Here is a 21,325-nt window from a genome sequence, read left to right as displayed (position 1 = left end):
ACGCTCTTATTTCATTTGGTCAGTAATGTGCATCTCACAGCACCAAATTTTAGTGTTGATGGCATAAAGACCATGCTCTAAGGTCCGCAAGGATTTGGCTTATGATATTTAAAGCCTGGTTTTCTAAAATGCAAAAACAAAATCAGAGCAACATCAACTCCCCTCTTTCCAAAAATGAAAGCAAAACACCATTCTTTCTCAATTTTCTAGATTTTATGGTTGAGAACCATGACTTTTGTGACTGAGACCAGTGCATTAAGAAAAGTACAACTGGGACTCCCTGGTGTGCAGGCGGTTGAGCGCAGCACTCTGAAGCTCTCTGCAGCCTCTGCAGTGTATGTTCAATCCTGGCTGCCCAGGGAGATGCCCACATGGCGCAGCAGACCTCTCCTGTCTCTCCCACTGCTCCCCTCAGCAGTGTATTTCATCAGTCTGCCTGTTCTGGTCCCCACTCTGTCTCTGGTGAGTTCTCTCACCCTCCTGTGCCTCTGGCCTATACCCTGGTTCTTGTATGCATAAATAAATCTTTAAATAAAATAAAAAAAAGTACAACCTCTACTTAGATGGTGCTGGTGGAGCGGGGAGTGGCGGTGGGGACGAGGAGAAATGGAAAAGCACGTCGTTCAACACTGGAGCATTGCTCTACTGTTGTGATATGGCACAAGTGCACACCGAGAGCAGAGAAAGCAAAATTAATTACTTGGAGACTTAAAAAAGGAGACTTTCCTGAAAGAGGGGCTATTGGAACAAAATGTTAGTGATGAATACAGAGAAACTGACATTTAAAAATGTAAGTAAACACATTCTGACCTTTAGATATCACAAAGCTCTGTAGAACATCAAATGTGGTAAAAGGAGTAAAGTGATCTTTCATAATCTAGAATTTTGAGATCATCAGTGATAGTGGAAATTATATAGCAAACCCTTTTACTAACCAGCATAGTATTCTTTCTGACACTGACACTAAATGTCCACTTGGGAATACAGTTCTGCCTGATACACGGTCTTTAGAATTAAAGAATGTGCCCAAATATCTTTTGTCTCTGGAAATAATAGTGCTTTGTTAGAATCAGTGAGAAATTAAAAAATAATAGTAATTTCTACCCTGGAAGCAGAACTCCCTTTATAACAAAGTTGATCACAGGAGATAAAATATAATGAAACTTAGGTCTTTAGTTTCAATTGGGGTTAGAGGGCAAGTTTTTATGTCTGTGGTGAGTCCACGAGTAAAAAGTCCAGATTCATACAATCCTGGAGTTTCAGTGTTATGCCTGGCCTGGTGCTAGTCTCCTGCTGATTGGAGGAACTGGTCACATGGGCACATGGGCACACATGGGCACGGTGGCTCATTCCCTGCTGGACTTCACAGAGTCAGCAAGTCTCAAGGGAGTGCTGGAAAGGCTGAGGGGTTCAACCTGTTTCAATGGAAGGTTTATTCCTGATGGGTCCAGATTTTTGGCTGATGGGGAGATAGAGTTCTGAACATCGGGTGGATGATATGAGTAGAAAGGGGAAACTAGTAGTATCTTTCTGCCTCTCTGAACTGGGCAGGAAGTCATTGCCCTGCTAGCCCTAGTGCTCTGTGCCCCTGGAAAGCAGTCTTCTCTTTGTGTCTCAAGCATCAGGAATGGTCACCTAACCACCAGGACACTCGCTATGGTTAGGACAGAGCAATGAGTAGTAGGACACAGAGTCAAATTATTAATCACAAAATGAAACTCTAGTTGGTGGGAGGAGAAGCAATGCAATAGCATGTGATGGTGCCATGATAGAGGTATAAACAGGGTCTAGTGGGGGCACAGAAGTGAAGGATGCCAGACTGTCTGGAGGAAACAAAAGGAAGAAAATCCTGGGCTGAAGTTTATTTATTTATTTGTAAAGATTTATTTATTTATGCGTACAAGAACTCGGGTATAGGCCAGAGCTGTGGGGGGTGAGAGGATTCACCAGAGACAGAATGGGTAACAGAAAAAGCAGACTGACTGAAATATACTGCTGAGGGGAGCAGTGGGTGAGACGGGAGAGGTCTGGTGCGCCATGTGGGTAGCTCCCTAGCCAGCTAGGGATAGCTTCACAGTGCTGTGTTTAACCCCTTGTGCCATACAGGGAGGCCCTGGGCTGAAGTTTAAAGGGCAAAGTAGGTGTTATCTGGATAATCTAAGGGGAGGCAGTTAAAGTAGATACAAGAGCATATGTGAAGCATGAGATCTGGGGGAGCCTGGCACATTTGAGAAAAATTCCATGTCCGTTCTGTGGGCTGGAAGTTGACTTTGCCATAGGAGAATGAAATGAGAAATTGCACATCGACAACTTATTAGAAACTGGAAAAATCTATAGGGAAAGGACAAGTGGTAATTTAAGTACATTTTTAAAACTTCTGAAGTGAATTTTACAAGGGTGCTACCAGATCAGTTTGCTTTACATAGTCTCAAAAAGAAGTCAAAGCACAACTATCTCCTTTTTATGAGAGATTTGTAGGGAGTTGAAAAATAATTGCTGAATCGATAGTATCAGAACATTGTATATCTTGGTCAAGTGGCTGAGCTATATGGATTTATCATCACACACAAACAACACAGTGTCCAGCTGGAAAACAGCTGAAAGATAAACAGGAAGATATGAGAACTGCTCAAGCATCAAAGCAGCCAGGCATGCACAGGAAGGGAGGGAGAGGAATAAAGAGGTCAGGATGGCCTCGAAAGGGTCTAAGAATTTGGTCATGGGCCAGGGAAGCATTTCAATTTTCTGGATATTTATGAACGTTTGATTCCAAATATGGTTTCAAAGAGAGGTTGGGATTATGACATTTGTTGTGTGGGCAGAATTCCTGCTTTAAGAAGAAGCTTGGCAGAAGTAAAGTTTACTTCTCCTGACCAACAACTTTAGAAGGAGTTCTCATGTGGTGGCTGACTCTGTCAAGTAACTACCTCATCATGTCTCATGAGCCACACTGTAAAACAGCAGAACTCAAGGGAAGATGAAGCTCCTTTATATCTACTTTCCATTGGACCTCCAAGCCTTTCCTCTGATTTTGTGAGGAGCTCGGGAAACCAATTTAGACAAATTGATTGGCTTTTGGGGACTAAGAATTAGATTTTTAGATGTTCCTTACAATGCTTTTTATAGGGCAGATCCTCAAGAGAAGCTAAATAAATTGGGAGGTGGGGGGTGAGCGGGTGGGTTGGGTTGGGGGAGAGAAGCCCAAGGTATTGTGTTCAGACCTTCGATCTTCCCTAACAGGCCACCAAATGTCACCAACACTTCACTTTCATCAATTATAAAAGAAAGCTCCCTTCCAGCCCTAAAATCCTAAACCTGTTTCCTGTGTTCGTTTTATGAATAAACTTAATGAATATCCAGAAAGGAAATCGTCCTGGCTACTTTAGGACATTGATGAGCTGCATAAACTGTAAAACTCCCCAAAGGTCAGGATGGTGGGGTAGGATGTCAGAGAGAACACCTGGTTTCAACTCTCCCTCACAGTGATTAGCTATTAGCGGGGGATTTACTTAAAATGGCCCTTCCACCCTCTATTGTGTGACTATATGGAATAGCTTGTGATTTGGGACTACAAAGTACATGGACTAAAATACTTTTCATTTTAAAGTTTTACAATACATATTCTTTTACTCATGGCATGAGGCTATTGATGGAAAAGACAATGATCAAAATAAAATTTTGTTTTCAAATAATATTGAGAGTGTTACATTCTGACTCTTTGCTGTTAGGTAAACCAACTCTTGAGCAATTAAAGAATTAAGGGAATAGAGAAAGCCAAACATCCCAACGAATTTGGTTTTACTCATACCACATATAAATAACCCCACACAAACTAAGCTAGAAAGTAATGGTTAATTTAGAAAAACTCTTAATCCTAATAATGTTTAAAAATTCTTAGAATTCTTTTGACAAATTCTGAGACTGAGAATGCAAAGATAAAGCTAAGCGCTTTCAAAGTATGGAAATTATTTCCTTAGCATCTCTCTCTGCTTCTGAGATGCCATTGACACTTGCAAATTAGGATCACATATCGCTTTTCTAAAGAGAAATCAGATCTTCCCTGGGAACTGACAACTGATTTTAAAGGCTGATTATTGTAGATTTGCTGTTATCTCTTGCTCTCACATAGCTGATGCTAGAGATTTGCCTTTCCTATTTGTTGGTTGCCCAACCTTGTGTTACTTCGTCTGGAACGTGATGCACGTATGTATCTTCAGTGAGAGTCTTTACCTATCTTGAGAATGGAAGAAAATGATCTCCACTAAAGCTTGATATCCTAATACCCCTCCTTGTGTTCTTGGTCTTTTCTTCCAGGAGATGGCGATAGAACATCATAAATATCAAATTACAGTATTTAAGCATGTTGCCCTGGAGGCCTCCCATTGTGGAGCCTAAGACCAGTGTGGCTTACTATTGAGGAACTGAGCCCTGTGACAGTTATTTCATTGAATATTTAATTTCAATGTCCTATGAAAAAAGAGGACAGACATTCAGCTCATCTTGTTTGTTTTTCATTTTCTGAGCTTATGTTGTTGTGTGGAAGAACTTTTACATAGAACAGATGCCTGGTGAAAGGCTCAGGGTTTTACTAGGTTTGTTGTGTGTGGGGCTTTTGAATCGAGAACGACTGCTTTCTCTATAAACCAATGTGGCAGTGTTGCTTTTTTCTGGAAATATGAAGAGAGCACAGGCTCTATTAGAAACTAATTTTTAAAGTAGTGTAACAGGGAACCTCCCCCTTTCCATGGCTCCATCCTGCTTCCTTCCTCAGTCTCTTCTTCTGCTTCTCCTCTTCCTGCTCAGCTCCACCCTCCCTTGGGTGGGGCAGGGAACCTCCCCCTTTCCTGGGGACCACCCTGTTACAGTAGTACTTGGTATTCTTCACTCTTCGTGTGTAGGGTAAGGTAAAAGTATCAGGCTTTTCTGCTCTCCCGCCGTCAGGATAGATGAGGGAACCCTGTGGTCCTGAATGCATGCCTGATGGCGGGCACCTGGAGTGGGTGTACCTGCGCTGAGAGACTGAGTTTATCAGGGCGGCATCACGGGGACGCCAGCAGAAGCCAAGAGAAGAGAAGCAGAGAAGTAGAGAGAATGAGAGAGAAGGCCGGAGAGCTGGGAAAGAGTGAAGACTTGCTGGGGGCTGGGAGGCCTGCCAGCCTCCCGGCCCCCCAGCACCCCTGCCTGCTGTGTACCGGGTAAATCCCAATAAAAGCCTGAAAAGCCACTGAGGGCTCCAGGACTCTGACTCCTCCATTACCCTCGTCTGCTGGGATCATAGAAAACCTGCTCAGTGGCCCTTCCTGCCCCTACATTGTGTTTAGCATTTTGTATAGTATTCGTAAAGTTGGTATTTGCCACTGCCTGCCCTCCCCCCACTATAGGATAAGGGCAAAGTAAGGGAAACGAAAAGAAATCTGCCCAGGAACAATTTCACATAATGTTGCTTGGGGAATGGGAATTTTGTATCCTGGTAGTCCATGAAGCAGTTGACTTCTGGTTTCCTTATTAGGAAAGAGGGGCTGTTATTCCCAGGTCTCTCATGAGCAGCTGCCTGTCCTAAAATTAGCTACCTCTCAGAGTGATCTAATTGGAAAATGTCCATTGTATGATTACCTTGGAGATTTTATTAAAATAAAAAGTTCTTGATTCAGCAAAAAAACAATTTCAGGCAAAATTGGAATAGATAGGCAAAAGAGAACCCATAGGAGACTTGTGCATAGGGAGCTCCAAGAAGTGATAATGGATGTTTAGAGAAGGGCACCTTGGCAAGCGGGGATGGGAACGTTCCATGGGATAGCACCAAATGATTTTTGATTTCACACACACAAAAATAACTACACTGCAGTTCTTCACAATTGAAAAGTGTCTGGGCCAACACTTCTGTAAGGTTCTTTCACTGACAAGAAGATTTGAAAATTGATAAATTTATCTTAAATTACTTATAGGTGATCAACCAGTGCCTATTTAATTCATTCCTAACGCAAACATTTTGAGTTCCTGCTAGATGCTTATCCTGTTAGGTAGTAGAAATGCAAAATCTAAGTCTGGGTATGCAATTATAAAGGAGACAGGGTCCTGATAGCCCAAGATGTTAGTAGATGGTTGTAAAGGCCAGGAATGACCACTGAGCAGGTTTTCTGATCCCATGCAGACCGGGTAAAGGAGGAGTCAGAGTCCTCAGTAGTTTTTGCAGGTCTTTCATTGGGATTACCAGGTACACAGCAGGCAAGGGTGCTGGGGGGCCAGGAGGCTGCCCCCAGCAAGTCTTCATTCTACCTGGGCTCTCCGGTGTTCTCTGCCTCTCTCTTGGTTTCTGCTGCTTCTTTCTTGCTCGGCTTCTACTGGCGTCCCCGTGACGCCGCCCTTAAAAGCCCAGTCTCAGCCCAGGTGAATCCCATCTACCTATGCCCACACCTTACTCCAGGTGCCCGCCGTCAGGCATGCATTCAGGACCGCAAGGATCCATCATCTATCTTGATGGCGGGGGGCCAGAAAATCCTGACATTTTTTCCTTACCCTACAATGGTGATAGACAAGTAAACAAACATTAGTAAACAATGCTTCCTAAAATATATGAGTTTTTCAGCCTTTAGTAACCACAGTATGAAAGGAAGTCATCCAGGCCAGCTGCATTCAAGACCAGCAAGCTAGGAAAACGTAACAGCAAATCCTTGATTTTAAATTGAGGCTTATTGCTCACTAACAGTGTGACCTTAGGCAGTTTTCCAATGTAACATGGGAATAATAATATTTACTGGTGAGTCTGTTATGGGGATTTAATGAAATAATGTAAGTCAAGCATTTGGCATAGCACCTAGTCCAAATTTAGTAAGTGGCAGCTCCATGCTCAGTTCTGCTTGTCTCTCTTTAGTTGGCTCCCCTCAAACTGCCAAGGGCCAACTACCCTATGCTCACTTGTGATCCCAGAGGAACGTCCTGTCTGGCCTCTTCAAAAATGCATGACACTGTGATACTTCCTCTAGGCCTGCTGTGTCCAGGAGCAAAGGGCTCTAGTTCTATCTCAGGCTCCCTGTCCCTGCCCAACTCCATCCAATTAGTATAATGAACTACAGGGGTCATGGATGAACAGTGCCTTTTACGTTGATTAAGACATGGGAGGGCCTCCCTGGTGGCACAAGGGATTAAGATGCAGCACTGTGAAGCTGTCTGCAGTCCATGCAGCATGAGTTCAATCCCCGTGCAGGGAGCTACCCACGTGGCACAGCAGACCTCTCCTGACTTGCCCGCTGCTCCCCTCAGCAGTGTGTTTCAGTCAGTCTGCCTGTTCTGTTCCTCACTCTGTCTCTGGTGAATCCTCTCACCCTCTCCTGCATCTTTGGCCTGTACCCCAGTTCTTTTATGCATAAATACATAAAAAAGATCATTACATGGGTCCTCAGGCCTTCTGACTTTTTTCCTGAGCAATGATGTGTGTGGTCCTGTCCCAGTTGCATTGCTGGTCTCACAGTAGGACAGCCCATACATTCATTAAATGTACTTATGGAGTGACTCTTCATTTCTAAATGTTAGATGGTCAGTGGTGGAGGAAATATACACCGGTGTCTCAATGGGCTGGAAGCAAAATGGGACATGGTCATTAATTACACAAACACACAGGGGAGTAATATTTACCAATTTAGTCAGCACCATGAAGGGCATGAAGCCAGAGGGATGAGAAAGAAAAACTAAGAGTCTACGGTAGGCTGAGAGAGTGTTTTAATTTTTTGAGGCTACTATAACACATAATGGGTGGCTTTTTTTTTTTAGATTTATTTATTTATACAAGCACTGGGTACAGTCGGAAGCACAGGAGGGTGAGAGTATTCACCAGAGCTAGAGTGGGGAACAGAGCAGGCAGACTGACAAAATACACTGCTGAGGGGAGCAGCGGGCGCGGCAGGAGAGGTCTGCGCGCCATGTGGGACCCTCGCCAGCGTCCGGGGATCAAACTGGCACTACAGAGGCTGCGCGCAGATTTGCAGCCCAGCACTCAACCGCTGCACCACCAGGGGAGGCCCTACTGGGTGGCTTTAAACAACAGAAATTTATTGTCTCATGTTCTGGCAGCCGGAAAGTCTGAGGTCAAATTGTTGCAGGGTTGGTTCCTCTGAGGGTTGCACGGGAGTGTCTGTTCCAGGGCGCTCCCCTAGCCCTGGTGGTTTGCTGGTTTGCCAGGAATTCTCATAACCCACCCTTGGCTTATAGCTGCAGCTTCCTGGTCTGTGCCTTGGGGTCCACAGGGCGCTCCCCCCGGTGCTTGTCTGTGTCTAAATTTGCCTCTTATAAGAATGCTTGTCATATTGGATTAGGGACCCAGTCCTACTCCACTGTGTCCCTACCTTAACTAATTATACCTGCAGTGACCTTATTTCTAAATAAGGCCACAGTTTGAAGTGCTAGGGGTTAGGACTACAATATACAAATTTTTTTCTTGCTGGGCGGGGGGAAGAACACAATTCAACTCATGACAGTAAAACAGGGAGTTGGTAGGAAAGAACTCCCTGAGGAAGGAAAAAAGAAATTTTAGGGGTAGACATCTCCCCTGGGACTTTTCAATCATGGCATGCGAACAGTTGCTGCTCAGCGGTTTGTGGCGCTGACCCTGTCACTGTAGCTCGGGCTGGCTGTGGAGTCAGGAGAACACATGTGGATTGTGCGTATATGTCTTGCTCTCCTCTGACCTTGGGCTTGGAAGTGGAAATTAAATCTCCCATGGAAGAAAGGTGCTGGGTGATTTTTATTGTTTGGGTTTTGACATTAATGTGGTACACACTCTAGCTCGGTTTTCCAATCTCAGCAGAAAATGAAAATCTGGTTAGTATGACAGGCTTCTCCAATCATCGGTCATGTCAGAGTTTCATGGTAATTTTGGAAACTGAAAAAAGTAGTCTGAGTTGCTATTCATTCATTCAACCAGTGTTATGGGTTGGTACTCTGATTCTCAGAGGCCAGAGGATGGGCAGAGGCTTGGGGTTGGAAGAAAAAAGAACAGAATTTGAGGATCTGGTAACTGGAAGCCAATGGTTGGAATTACAGATTATCGGAGCAGATGGGCCAGGAGGGACTATAGGGACCTCAGAAGACACAGCGGGCGGCCAGACAAGACTGTTCATTTTTTAAACACCAGGAAAACACCAGAAATCATGCAAATAATCCCTGTTGAAGCATATTTGCACCCATGAGAGTTCAGGTGGAAAACAGAATCCATGACAGTAGCCTAGGGCATCTATTCTGGACACTGGCTAGAGAGGTGGTGGGAGAGTTATAAATGGGGAAAGTTGAGGTAAGTGTGAGATGAAGTCACCCCCACTCTTAGGGGTTCACTAGTCTTTTTTAGGGAAGATGCGCAGTATAGTTACTGAGTGTTTCTCAAAAGCAGTGGTTGACATGTAGCAAGGAAAGAAGAATGCAGGGCTCTGAAGGATAAAGGGGTTTGAGAATATAAGTGAGAATGAACACAGGTCTCAGCTGTTGTTCAGTCAGGGGTGGAGATAGCAGCCAGCACAAGCCCAGGGAGGGTACCGGAGCAGCCCCTAAGCTGGCTTAGTCATGGGTGGCCCTGGTCCCTGAGGTGCTGCTCCACCCCAGGGACAGGAGGAATTGGGCTCAGCTCTCTGCTTATCTCAAGTGTGAAGGAGAACCAGCTGTATTTATTTTGATTTCCTGGACACCAAGCTCTCCTGGATGCCAAGGTCTCTGGGAGGCCGTTCTTGCCATTCAAACCACCTCGGAGGCTGGCACCATCCTCCCTGGAGGTGCTCTGGCCCTGGCGATTCTCACCTCCAAAACACATTTTCCAGTGGGTCTCTCTGAGGCCCTATCATGGTGGGAGGGTTTGAAGAGGTTTTGTTGAGGGTTTCTCACTCTGCCGCAGAGGCGTTAATGATTACTTTCTGGGGATATTTCTTTTCCGTATTTCAAGGAGAAACGCTGGAGTCTAAGAACTGGTTCTCATTTTACCCTGATAGCCTTCATTGAATGAAAAAATAAATCTGAACAAAGGTCTTCTGGTACTTTCAGGGGGAAATTTTTGCATCATTTTGTTTTCTACTTTAGTTATAAGAATTAAAAGAAGGGCCTCCCCGGTGGCACAGCGGGTTGAGCTCAGCACTGTGAAGCTGTCCGCAGTCTCTGCAGCACGGGTTTGATTCCCGGCCGGCCAGGGAGATACCCACATGGCATGACAGACCTCTCCTGTCTCACCCGCTGCTCCCCTCAGCAGTGTTTTTGGTCCTTCTGCCTGTTCTGCTCCCCACCTGTCTCTGGTGAATCCTCTCACCCTCCTGCACCTCTGGCCCAGTTCTTGTATAAATAAATAAATCTTAAAAAAAAAAAAGAATTAAAAGAAAACAACATTAGAGCTAAGAAAAACAAGAGGAAACAACAGGTTTATTGGCAAATGTTCCTACAGCAAAGATGTGAAAACACTGATCCTGCTCTGTGAAAGCCAAGGTAAAGGATATTATTTTGGAGAAAAATTGTAAACAATCAATTACTCACTCAGTTAATACATTAGCTAGGTCTCTTATTTCCTTCTCTTTCTATTTACAGTTTTCTTTTTTCTCATTAGGGTCTCTACCTGTTTTGAAGTCATAATAATCCATTGGTGGTAAAAGTGGGGATTAGTATCAAGCTCCAGAGTCTGTAAAACTGGTTGATTTCCTGATTATTAACATCTTTGATAAAATATTTGTGGTAAGATAGGTTGAAAAAGATGGCAAAACATAACATCCGGGGACTACTTGTGGATTTTATAATTTTTGGTCCATTTCTATCATCTGTAAGTATCTATTTTCATAATGCAAAACAAAAAAATTTTCCAATTTCTGGAAGTTAAACTGCTTTCGCAGTTTGTGATTCAGTAATCTCTTATCTGAAGAAAAATATTCCTTTATCACCAACTCCTGTTTTAGGGAAAAAATGATTGAAGCTGTTTAAATTTTCCTGACATAAAACTTTAATCTTGGTGCTTCTGACTTATATTTCTTAGTTAGAGCGATGGTTCCAGGGAAATAAAAAGTACAGCCAAGTGATCTCCAGAAGACGAGAACCCTAGAATGTAGGCATCTTCTCCCCACAGAAGAAGCTGCCCTAAGGTGTGACCACTTCGCCCTCTGTACCAGTAAGAGCCCCTGAGGTCATAATGTAAGGGGTTCTGGTCCTGTATCTGTTTTTGACCCTAGATGCTTCTCCTATACAAAATAATTGCTGTTTGATTTGCTGCCTAAAGTTTTCCTTTTTTTTCCCCCCTCTTCTTTTGACATAACACTCTGGGCTTCCTTTTAAAATGTAAATATCTCGGGCCTCCCCTGTGGTGCAAGGGGTTAAGACACAATCTATGAAGCTATCCACAGCCACTGCAGCGTGAGTTCGATCCCCGGCCAGGGAGGTGACCCACTGGCACAGCAGACCTCTCCTGTCTCACCCGCTGCTCCCCCGACCAGTGTATTTCAGTAGATCTGCCTGTTCTGCTCCCCACTCTGTCTCTGGTGAATCCTCTCACCCACCACACCTCTGGCCTGTACCCCAGTTCTCATATGCATAAATAAATAAATCTTTAAAAAAATAAAATGTAAATATCTCTGTGTGGTTATGTAGTCATTGCTAAGTAAGAATTGATTTAACCAGATTGCTTTCCCCAAAACCTTGGACTCCCTGGAAGTTATAAAACATGCCAATGGGGTGGGGGAAGAATGCCAAGATACACCAAGCACCATAGAACAGCAAGTAAAGCACTTTGGCTTGTTAGAATTTTACCCAGAACTTATCCTGTTGCTGATTTCCCCCTTACTTCTAGAAAGAAAATCCCTGATATCCAGAACCAACAAAAACATCTTTGGGACTCCTACTTTCCATTAATTGAGTGAATATCAATTAAGCCATCATCATGGGCTAAATGAGTAAAACGATGTAAGGGATTCAGTGAGCACCTATTATGAGACCTAGGCTTTGCCTCCATTATTTTGTTCCGTCCTCATCCACCCATTTTATAGGCGATGAAATCTAAGTGCAGAGAAACTAATGGAGTGGCAGAGCTGGAAAGCAAACCTAGTCTCCATGTCATTTACAAGTCTCGAATTTTTAGACACCGTGTTTTTTTAAATTTTATTTGGCTTGTGTGACTAGAAGAGAGATGATATTGTGGCAATGGGATCATCTTTCTACATAATGCATAGAGCTTTCACAAAATACACTGAATAATTACATGATGCAAAAATAGGAAAGGAAATCCGATGCCAGTTCTCATATGTTCCTCTAGGGTAAAATTATCTTCTGTAATAAGGTCAGGAAAATTTTTCAGATGCAAATAATATGAACATGGGAGATGAGAGATGGCAGCGCTCACAGCTGACATGCATACACGCTGCTATTTAAAAACATTGAGGGACATTTTGTTAAAATATTGAGGATTATATTTTTTACAAGCGAAGATATTTAATGACATTGTAATTCCATTAAGTGGAATATGAAGACCCCATATTTCAGAACAAGCCTGACAGAAGACTAATACTAACATGTAATTGAAGCCATTTTTTACTTTTTCCACGATCATTTTAGCGTGCCAGTACACAAAAGGAATAACTTTATTCCCTGCTAATTGGAATGTGTAATTCTGAAAGAGGCATAGATCATCTTAATTAGAAATAAGGTTTATGATGTTGAGATAATGGCCTTTGGTTTAATAATTTGGAGCAGGTTAATTTAGAACGGGAAACAGAACCCTGACCCTGGCTTGCTTGTGGTTGAGCTCTGCCAGCTCTCAGGACTTGTTTACCTTCAGAGAAGAAGCAGCTCTGCTTGTAGGAGGGCAAGTGCTTAGACCAGCCCAAGCAAGACGGGAAGAAAGGCACTGGTAGTCATGGAACTAAGCCTTTCCCATTTCTGAGCTGTTCTCCCACCTCCGTGCTCCTGGGCATCAAGAGCGGCTGGGGTGTAGGGTAAATGATTGTCTGGCTTTTCTGCCCTCCCACCATTACGATTGATGATGGATCTCTGTGGTCCTGAATGCATGCCTGATGGCGGGCATCTGGAGTGGGGTGTGGGCCTATGTAGGTGAGTTCACCTGGGCTGAGACTGGGCTTGTAAGAGAGAACGAGACCACCAGAAGGAGAAGAGCAGAGAAGCAGAGGCCCCGAGAGAACGCCGGAGAGCCCAAAAAGTGAAGATTCCCTGGGGACTAGGGGTCTGCCAGCCTCCTGGCCCCCTGCCATCTCTGCCTGCCATGTACCTGGTAAACTGAATAAAAGCCTGAAAAAGCCACTGAGGGCTCCAGGACTTCTCCTTCACCCATCTGCAAGAATCATAGAGATCCTGCTCTGTGCCCATCCTGCCACTACATGGGATTTTCAAGGAATCCATGAGTGAGTTTACCAATCACTGTCCTTTGGGGCACTCTGAGCAGAAAAGCACCCACTGTCAAACCATCCTCTTCCACTTGCTCAAACTCTCTTTCCCCACTCCAGATCTGCTGGTGCTTTTTAATAAGGAAGAAATGATTCTACTACATCTTGAACCACAGAGGAAAGCAGTGGGAGTTTGCAGACTGACCAGAACCCAGCCTGGGTGAGGACTAGCACTCACAGGTGCAGCCGTGCTTCCCTCACCTGCCTCTCGCCTTGCCAGTGCTCATTGCTCCTCTGTGTACGCTGTGGGGCTGTCAGCCCAGAGGGTCTTTATGTAATTCATCCACCTGGAGGGAGTATCCCTTTCAGTTTTGCACAAAGGCACCATGGAGTTGGGGGTAGCTCGCCTAAATTATTATTATAGTGACATAGACTTTCAAAGCCTTTATTTCAAAGTGTCCTCCCATGCATCATCTCATTTGAAAATTACAATAACCCAGTGACTTACATGAGTCTTAAAATGACTTAAAATGGGTCACAGACTGTTTGAATGTCTCTATTGTTCAGACAAAGAAGGTGAGGCTGTGGATGATTGAGTTTTCTTCAAAGAGGTATCTTCAAAGAGGCCAACTTGATATAAGCCTCACTTGCCTCCTACAAAGCACCAACAGCTGTGCTCTGGAAGGGCTGCTCTGTTTTGAAGTCCTGAGCAACTTATTGCACCAGAATTCAGAAGGGAAGTTTGCAAACCAAAAATTCAGTGGATTTCTGATGAGGTAATTTCAGAAACCACAGACCCAGGCCTGTAACAGTGAGTTTTTTTCACCCCTCCATTAGAGGGAGCACTCTCGCAAGTGACTTTTGCAGCCAGGGGCTTCTTTATGTTTTATAACTGCTGCATTTGTGTGCACTTTGCTTTGTATGAGCCACAGCACAGAGACCTCCTTACTTACCGCCCTTCTCCTTTGGCTGGAGTTCGGCCAGTTAGAGGTGTGTAGTGCCAGGAAGGGTACAGAGCATGATCTCTATAATCGGGTAAAGGAGAAGAGTCCTGGAACCCTGGTGGCTTTTTCAAGCTTTTATTCAGTTTACCAGGTACATGGCAGGCAGTGGTGGCGGTGGGCCGGGAGGCTGGCAGGCCTCCCAGCCCCTAGCAAGTCTTCATTCTTTCTGGGCTCTCCGGCCTTCTCTCTACTTCTCTGCTGGTTTTCTTCCCATCTCTCGCTTATTCTCCTTCTGGTTCTGTTCCCTCGGTGTTCCTTATGAGCCAAGTCTCAGCCCAGGTGAACCCACCTACACATGCCCACACCCTACTCCAGGTGCCCGCCATCAGGCATGCATTCAGGACAGCAGGGAGCCATCATCAGTCCTAATGGCGGGAGGGCAGAAAAGCCTGACATTTACCCTATAAGGTGGCAGTGAGATAAGAGTGATGGTGGTGCAGAAGTGGCAGCAAACACAATTGTATGGTTCATTAAATGAGCCTATGATTAGGAAGAATTAATGGTTTTGTTCAGGGAAAGCCTGGGATAATGAGAAAACTCTTCTTCATTCATTGGCCTCACTTTGTTTATGGTAGAAGGTGCCCTGAGGAATATTACACTGGATACGAAAATTTATCATCTTCCTTTGTATTTATTACTAAATATTTCTTATGCTTATGTATGTGTATTTTTTTATCAGTAGCCTCTAAATAGATTTGTATTTTTATAACCTGTGGAATTCATGATTGTAACAACATGCAGTTTGTGAAAGAGCTTGCTGAGTTTCATCTGTGTTCTTTTGCAATGGTGTAAAGGGCAGGAATGGGCACAGTGCAGGTTTTCTGATCCCATGCAGACCGGGTAAAGGAGGAGTCAGAGTCCTCAGTGGTTTTGCAGGTTTTTTAATGGGGTTCAGCAGGTACGTGGCAGGCAGGGGTGCTGGGGCGCTGGGATGCTGGCAGTCCTCCCAGCCCCCAGCAAATCTTCACTCTATCTGGGCTCTCTGGTATTCTCTGCTTCTGCTTTGGGCTTCTTCTCTTTTGGCTTCTGCTGCTGCTGTCGTCCTCGTGACGCCACCCTTAAAGGCACAGTCTCAGCCCAGGTGAATCCCGTCTACTTATGCCCACACCCTACTCCAGGTGCCCGCCACCAGGCATGCATTCAGGACCGCAAGGATCCATCATCTATCCTGATGGCGGGAGGGCAGAAAAGCCTGACATTTTTCCTTACCCTACAAATGGTTATCAACCAGCAAGCATAGGCAGAACCAAGGGGAAATTGATAAAAATTTCAGACTCCAGGGCCAACCATATAGACACTACTTCAGTAGGTCTGGGATAGAGTTATTAATCAGACATATTAAGTATTTTTTGTTCAATTAGCCTTTATAATCTGCTTCATCCTACCTCACAGTCAATAGGACTGCTGCTGACTGGAGATCCACAACTTCAAGCTTATAATTTGTATTTAAAAGGCAATATCTTTGGGCCTCCCTGGTGGTGCAAGGGGTTAAGATGCAACCTGTGAAGCTGTCCACAGCCTCTGTAGCACGAGTTTGATTCCCCAGCTGGCCAGGGAGCAACCCACATGGCGCTGCAGACCTCTCCTGACTCGCCCACTGCTCCCCTCAGCAGTGTATTTCAGTCAATCAGACCGTTCTCCCCGCTCTGTCTCTGGTGAGTCCTCTCACTGCCCCCCACACTTCTGGCCTGTACCCCAGCTCTTGTATGCATAAATAAATCTTTTTAAAATGGCAATATCTTTGCTTACAAAATATATTTCATTAATATACCATAGAGGATTTACTTATTTTACCAAGGGACTGTATGTTACCAGGGACTGTACAAGAAAACATCATCCTAGCTATAATTAGCTGCTGATATAAAAGCTATTATAAATTCAGTAGATCTTTGTAAAAGTGTATACACATTTGTATGTATATGGTTGACTATATACATTTATATCAAACCATATATTTAAATTAAGTTGTATATACATTTGTATGCACACACTTGAATGTATAGTTAAATCAAATTGTATCCAGTTCCACAAGTGTGATTTTTGTAAATGTCTTTGTTTCAAAAACGTAAGTTTGGGTCCCCCATTTTTGGCTCTCCGCCAGCTCGCAGGTCCGGCCAGCTCTGAGAGTGACTTTGGGTTTCCAGGTCGTCAGATCGGCAGCTCACAGAGAGACCGGGCGGAGCAACATGGCGGCGAGGAGACGCTGCGAGTAAGATCTCCCATTAAAAAAAGTTAATAGGGAGGAAAAGCGGCAGGTCCCAGAGAGAACTGGGACACGGAAGATAAACGGGTGACGCCAGCAAACTACCCGAAGAAGAAAGTGGCCATAAAAGAGGACCAGAAGGGAGGGAAGCGCAGAACCCTGCTCCCCTCCCCCGCCCACAGAGGCGGCACTCTCCGACCGACCGGCAGAGAGGAGGAAACAACAAACCAAAACGGCCCACAAGAACAAACGACGCAGGGCCTCCCCGGTGGCGCAGCGGTTGAGCGCTGGGTTGCGAAGCTGCCCGCGGCCTCTGCGGCGCCGGTTCGATCCCCGGCTGCTTCCCGGCCACCAGAGGAGGATCCCACATGGCGCGCAGACCTCTCCTGCCGCCCGCTGCTCCCCTCAGCAGTGTACTTCGGTCCTTCTGCCTGCTCTGCTCCCCGCTCTGGCTCTGGTGAATTCTCTCACCCTCCCGCGCTTCTGACTGTACCCAATGCATGTATAAACAAAACAAACAAACAAAATAAATAAATAAAACATGCCTCTATTAAAAAAAAAAAAGATTTAAAAAAAAAAAAGATTTAAAAAAAAAAAAGATTTAAAAAAAAAAAAAAAGATTTAAAAAAAAAAAGAACAAACGACGCAGCAAGCGGGACTGTGAGTGGAAAGGAACTATTGCAGCCACCACACCCCGTGAACGGGAGCTGAGGCGAACCCTGCAGGATCCGCCGCGGCGGTGAGCAATGGCTCCGGGCTCCATTAGAGAAGAACAAAGACCCCGGGAGACGCGCACACAGCCCGGGCTGCCGGTAAGCCTGCGCGGGAAAGCGGCGCGCTTGGCGCGCTTGAAAAGAAAACGCGGACCGGGATCGCAGCGGCCCAGGCCCCCGCGCCTGCGACCTAGGCTTGCGGGTTGCGGGGAGACGCGCGGAGGTCCTCACTGAGGTGAAGGTCCCTCCCTGAGTGAGCAGTAACCAGGCGCCCAGGCACGGGAGCCGGGTGCAAAAGGCGCCATTCCCGCGCCACTGAACTGGGCTACAGCCCGCGTCCTGGACCTGAGGGCTTTGAACTGAGACCCGGGGCACGAAATTAGGGGCGTGGGTTCCCCACGACGGTGGGACACAAGGCAGACACAGCACCCCAAAGCTGTTGAGGTTTACCCTACCATTCCCGCTCTGTTCCCTGTCCCACGGGGTGGGGGGGGGGCGAAAAACAGCCCCCAAGGACAATAGGAGAGATCTCTGGCGCCACCTAGAGACCAGGAAAAAAAAAGTCACTAACACCCCATAGAACAGGAAATTTCTTAAGACTCCTTGAAAAGGGCAGAAGGCTGCTGGAGGACCCAGTGGCCAGCCGGGAAGTTAGCCCACCCCACGCCAGGCCCTTCCGACCAGCAGTCTGAGCCCACAGAGGAGCAGGCACCCACGTCCGGGGCAGACCGGGGGCGCAGAAGAGTGTGCCTGAAACCGGAGGCGCAGGGACTGCATCCTGCTTCGCCATTTTAGAACAGGGACATTTCTTCAGTAAAAACTGCCTAAAACCAGCAGAAAGCTCCCCCAGAAGACAGAGATGGCTCCTGGAAGAGCCAGAGGGGAGCGGAGAAGTTCACCCAAGATGCCAGTCAGTCCGCAACACAGTGTCCCCAACGCATACGACAAATTAGAAAACAGACAGTAGGGAGTAGAAGAACCACACGCAACCTAAACGCCTCAGGAAAGAAGCACACCACAAAAAGAAAACCACTCCCCAGATTGCAACGACAGCAACTTGGAAGAACTTCTGAGCCTTCCAGAAAGAGAATTTAAAATTGCCATGATTAAAAAAGTGATAGATCAGAAGAAGGAAATAGAGTCCCTAAAGAGGAAAGTAAGAAATGCAGGAGATCAAAGAATTAATGGAGGAACTAAAGAACTCTGGGAAAAGCAATGAAAGCAGAATAGATGAAATGGAAGAACGAATAAGTACTCTTGAAGATACAGAAATAAAAAGAACCAAACAGAAAAGAAAGAGAAGTACGAAGGAAAAAGAATGAAGAAAGACTTCGGGAACTATCTGACTCCATGAGGAAAGGAAATATAAGAGTTATAGGAATTCCAGAAGGAGAGGAGAGAGATGTAGGAACAGAGAAAATATTCCAGGAGATAATTGAAGAGAACTTCCCAAATGCGAAGAAGGAGCTGAAAATTGATATACAAGAAGCAAGAAGAACACCAAACTTCCACGACGAAAGGAAAAACACAGCAAGACACATAATAGTAAAGCTCCCAAGAATCCAGGACAAGGAAAAATAATGAAGCTGACAAGAGGGAAGACACAGATAACATTCAAAGGAAAACCAATCAGGCTGACATCAGACTTCTCTGAAGAAACACTACGGGCAAGGAGAGAGTGGAAGGACATAGTCAACAGACTTCAAGAAAACAGATGCCAACCAAGAATACTCTATCCCGCAAAGCTCTCTTTCCTCTTTGAAGAAAGAATATGGACCTTCCCAGACAAAGAGAAACTCCGGAATTTCATTACGACTAAACCCCCACTCCAAAAAATACTACAAGGAATCCTAAAGCCAGAACCTCAGAGGGACAAATAACAACGAAAGAAGACCAAAAAAAAAAGTTATTAAAAGAAATATAAATAAATCAAAGAAAGACAACATAATGGCAAATACAGATGCTAACATATCAATATTAACTCTAAATGTAAATGGACTAAACTCTTCAATAAAAAGACACAGAGTTGCAGCCTGGATTAAGAAACAAAACCCAACCTTTTGCTGTCTCCAGGAAACATTTAGCTACAAAAGATAAAATAGGCTCAAAGTCAAAAGGATGGAAAACAATCCTACAAGCAAATGGGCCAAAAAAGAAAGCAGGAACAGCTATACTTATATCAGATAAAACAGACTTCAAACTCAAAAAAATAAAAAGAGACCCCAATGGTCACTACATTATGATTAAGGGGACAATACTTCAAGAAGAAATAACACTCATTAACATATACTCACCAAACGAAAGAGCACCAAAATATATCAGACAACTGTTGTCCTCTCTGAAAACAGACATGAGAGAAAACACATACGTAGTGGGAGACTTCAACACACCACTATCAACAATGGATAGATCAACAAGACAAAAAATAAGTAAAGAAACTAAAGCTCTAAATAAGGACCTAGAGCATTTGGGCTTAACAGACATCTATAGAACACTAAACCCAAAAAAACTGGAGTACAAATTTTTCGCAAGCGCATACGGATCATTCTCCAGGATTGATCACATACTGGGGCACAAGACAAACATCAACAGATACACCAAGATTGAAATCATACCAACCATCTTTTCTGACCACGAAGGCATCAAACTTTAAATAAATCATAAAAAGAAGGCAAGGAACTATCCTACCTCATGGAGATTAAAAACCACACTACTGGAAGACCACTGGACTAATGAGGAGATCAAAGAAGAAATTAAAAAATTCTTTGAATTGAATGACAAGGAGACACAATATCCTAAATGTATGGGATGCAGCAAAAGCAGTAATAAGAGGAAAATATATAGCAATAGAAGCTCACATCAAAAAACAAGAAAGAACTCAAAGAAACAACCTAATCTCGAAGCTCAAAGATCTAGAAAAAGAACAACAAAAAAACCCAAACCAGTAGAAGAAAAGAAATAATAAAACCAAGCAGAAATAAATGAAATTGAAACTAAAAAAACATCCAAAAAGATCAATGAACCAAGACTGGTTCTTTGAAAAAATAAATAAAATAGACAAACCCCTAGCCAGGCTCACAAAGGAAAAAGGAAGAAAGCACAAATACACAGGATCATAAATGAAAGAGGAGAAATCACAACGGACACAGCAGAAATCAAAATAATAATCAGTAACTACTATGAACAGTTATATGGAAACAAGTTCAACAATCTAGAGGAGATGGACAAATTCCTACAACTCTACAATCACCCAAAGCTAGATAAGAAGAATAGAACACCTAAAACAGACCAATTAACAAGCAGCGAAATTGAAATGGTAATCAAAAACCTCCCCAAAAACAAAAGCCCAGAACCTGATGGATTTACAAATGATTCTACCAAACATTCAGAGATGAATTAGTGCCTATCCTTCACAAACTCTTCCAAAAAATTGAGAAGGAAGGGACAATACCAAACACGTTCTATGAAGCCAATATTACCACTAATACCAAAACCGAATAAGGACAACACAAAAAAAGGAAAACTATAGGCCAATCTCCCTAATGAACACTGATGCAAAAATCCTCAATAAAATTTTAGCTATCAGAATCCAACAATGTATCCATAAGATAATTCACCACGACCAAGTTGGATTCATTCCAGGGGCACAAGGATGGTTTAACATCCGAAAATCAATCAACGTTATCCAACACATCAACAAAAAGAAATATAAAAACCATATGATAATATCAATAGATGCTGAGAAAGCTTTCGACAAAATGCAACACCCATTCATGATAAAAGCCCTTGAAATTCTTGGGATACAAGGAACATACCAACATCATAAAATAAGCGGCATCTATGAGAAGCCAACAGCCAGTATCATTCTCAATGGGTGAAAAGCTGAAAGCAATTCCATTAAGATCTGAACAAGACAAGGATGTCCACTCTCACCACTGCTTTTCAATTATAATACTGGAAGTCCTAGCCAGAGCAATAAGACAAGAGAAGACATCCAAGGAATCCAAATAGGAAAAGAAGAAGTCAACTATCACTATTTGCAGATGATATGATAATATATAG

Source organism: Talpa occidentalis, unplaced genomic scaffold (assembly GCF_014898055.3).
Source record: "Talpa occidentalis isolate TD23 unplaced genomic scaffold, MPIMG_talOcc4v2.1 talOcc4.16, whole genome shotgun sequence".
In the NCBI taxonomy this organism is placed as follows: Eukaryota; Metazoa; Chordata; class Mammalia; order Eulipotyphla; family Talpidae; genus Talpa; species Talpa occidentalis.
This window is presented reverse-complemented; position numbering follows the sequence as displayed.